The sequence below is a fragment of the Pundamilia nyererei genome, unplaced genomic scaffold (assembly GCF_000239375.1).
Source record: "Pundamilia nyererei isolate P.nyererei 1_Seehausen unplaced genomic scaffold, PunNye1.0 scaffold00087, whole genome shotgun sequence".
Lineage (NCBI taxonomy): Eukaryota > Metazoa > Chordata > Actinopteri > Cichliformes > Cichlidae > Pundamilia > Pundamilia nyererei.
The window spans coordinates 2,580,774-2,583,954 of NW_005187488.1; the positions used below are offsets into that span (position 1 = coordinate 2,580,774).

General features: G+C 45.5%; 1 pseudogene; it reads left to right on the forward strand.

Annotated features, from left to right (window-relative positions):
- The window catches only part of LOC102196555 (uncharacterized), a 3,650-nt pseudogene extending 1,494 nt beyond the window's left edge, over positions 1-2,156 (forward strand).
- Positions 2,157-3,181: the final 1,025 nt, after the last annotated feature.

The following is a 3,181-nucleotide window of genomic DNA, read 5'->3' on the forward strand; positions in this document are numbered from 1 at the left end:
TTAAGGGTGTTTTTATTTGTGCTCCCTGGCCTAGTAATAAACTGTTTCTGATCAGACCTGCTCCCTCTCTGTGCCCGTGGTATCTGACTCGCTTGCTCCCCCTTGTATTTTAAAGAATCTTTCTTTTTAGCGTGACATTCTGGCGCGACCGCTTTAGTGTCCGCCGCACGCTACACAAAAACATTGATCAGTTCCGGACCATCTCGTTGGTGAGTGTTGAAGGGACGGTTTTTTTAGTGTCGTCGCTAAGCGACTGACAGAATATCTTCTGAAGAACTCTTACATGGATAACTAAGTCCAGAAAGGAGGGATCCCGAAGGTTCGAGGGTGCCTGGAGCATACAGGTGTGGTGCCACAGCTCATTAGGGAAGCCAGGGAGAACAAAGGGGACCTGGCAGTACTATGGCTCAACCTCACAAATGCCTATGGATCTATACCCCATAAGCTGGTAGAACAGGCACTGAACCGGTACTACATCCCGGAAAAGCTCAGGAACCTTATCCTGGACTACTACGCCGACTTCCACCTGAGAGTCTCTTTCGGAACAACAACTTTCGACTGGCATAAACTTGAAAATGGGATCATCACTGGATGCACGATCTCACCCATCCTTTTCGCTCTTGCCATGAACATGTTGGTTAAATCTGCAGAAGTCCAGTGTAGAGGGCCACTCACTAAGTCTGGAGTCAGGCAGCCACCGATCAGAACTTTCATGGATGAGCTGACGGTGACAACTACATCTGTTCCAGGGTGCAGGTGGATACTGAAGGGTCTTGAGGAGATGATTTCTTGGGCACGCATGAGGTTCAAACCCACCAACTCGAGGTCTCTTGTGCTGAAGAAAGGAAAGGTTACTGATAAATATTTGTTTTCACTAGGCACCATCAAGATACCATCACTTGCTGAGGTGCCCATGAAGAGCCTAGGTAAGGTATTTAACTGTAGCCTGAAAGATGCAGCCTCCATACAAGCGACCAACGAAGACCTCGAGACCTGGCTTGCTGCAGACGATAAATCTGGCCTTCCTGGCAAATTTAAGGCCTGGATTTATCAGCATGAATTCTGCCCCAAATTTTGTGGCCCCTCTTAGTCTACGAAGTTTCCATCTCAACAGTGGAAGGCTTCGAGATGAGGAAAAGCAAGTTTCTGCACAGGTGGTTGGGACTGCCACGAAGCCTGAACAGCATCGCTCTGTGTGGTTATAACAACAAGCTGAAGCTCACCTTTAGCAGCCTAAGTGAGGAGTTCATGGTGAGTCGGTCCATGGAGCTGCTCCAGTATCGGGAGTTCAGTGACCCCCGGGTCGCCCTGGCTGGAATAGAGGTTAGGACAGGGTGGAAGTGGAGAGGTGCTGAGGCTATAGACACTGCAGTTTCAAGGCTACAGCAAAGGGTGCTGGAGGGTACAGTGGCCCAGGGGAGAAGTAGCAGGGTAGCAGTAGAACACCTAACTATGACAAGGCAGGAGGAAAAGAGAGGCGGTCGCTGATCCTTGAGGAGGTGCAAGCAGGAGTTGAGGAGAAGCGAGCCAGCCAAATGGTGCAATTGAGGCAACAGGGGGCTTGGACAAGATAGGAGCAAGCTATAGAGCGCAAGGTCACATGGAATGAGCTGTGGAAAGCTGAACCCCAGCGGATAAAATTCCTGATTCAGGCGGTATATGATGTGCTACCAAGTCCATCGAATCTCTTCATGTGAGGGAAGTTGGAGACACCAGGCTGTCTTCTCTGTCAAAAGAGAGGAACCCTAGAGCACATTTTAAACTGCTACTCGAAAGACCCGAAACCCCCAATGACCCCAGGTAACATTACTGATTATGTGTCCAGGGGCACCAGAGGGTGTATCATCAAGTGCTTATGTGAGTGGACAGTGGTCTTAGTGTGTGTATGTTTCATTGATACTTTGAAAGCATAGCTTTGCAAGCCGTAAATGCAGGTTGAACTAGAATAAAACTACACTGAGGACAAATTCCTCATCTTTAAAGTATTTACCCCACAGGTAGAAACACAGTGGTTTTGCCAGTGGCCCTTTAGCTTGGGGATTCTTCTTTAGAATCCTCCTGAAACAGGATGGGACTCTCCAAGTATCTATGCATTGGGAGCAGTGTCAGCAAAGTCTCGTGTGATTTTCTTTGAGCATAAATTCAAGTCAACATGAAAGTGAAATTCATTAAGTAAATCCAAACACATTCAATTATATAATAATAAAAATAATAAAATTTTCTCTCGTTGAGTTTATTAACTATTATTAAATAGTTTCAATCAAAGATTGAACTTTTTGGAAGACAGTGCAATTTATAAAAAGATCATCATACCAGCGGTCAAATATGGTGATTATAGTGTGATGCTCCAGAGCTCCTTTGCTGCTTTAGGACTTGGACAACTTGACATAACTGATTGAACCATGACTTCTTCTTTTCTGGTCATCATCATTCAAGATGCTGGTTGGCACCTTGAATGGAAAACCCTCCAGCATGGATGCATTTAAACAAAGTGCCACCTTATTCAATTGTTATTTTGGGGAATTTTTTTCTGATATTAAATGTAAATGCTGTTAAAATGTTCTGTGTGGATTTCATGATGTAGATGACTGATAATAAGTTACATAATTTCATGAATATATATAGTTTGCGTTGAAATGTCTTTATTTGAAATGTACATGTGTAAGGTGTAAGAGCTAGTGTCTCGTGAGAATACCCGTAACGAGAGTACACGAGACTTTTCATGAACTGCGAGGGAGCAGATGTCTCTCATGAAGCGATTTTAAGCTAAAAGTTTACTAAAAGAAAGGGCAATACAAGGACTTAAGGACCTCTTTTTCGGACAAGCAGCCAACGAGTTCTCACGGTGTAATGGCGTATCGGCGTACTGGTGATGGTGAAGCTGAGGAGAGAAGGCCCAAGTAATAAACGCCCGTTTCAAAGAACCGACCTGTGTCTGTGTTGTCGTGAAGAGAGCTACAGTGAGAACTCGCCTGTTCAATACGGGTAGGAGGGGACAGGATCGCCGCGGATGACGAAACGACGTGGATCCGGTGCATCACGTCAGATAAGCAGAGTGCATAATGCATATCGGCACAGCATTAACAAGCAACGGTGGTTAGACTGAGTTAAATGCACTTCGATCATTCATAGCTATTCGAGGACCCGTGCGCCAGCTACGATGTGATAGAGGCACAAACTT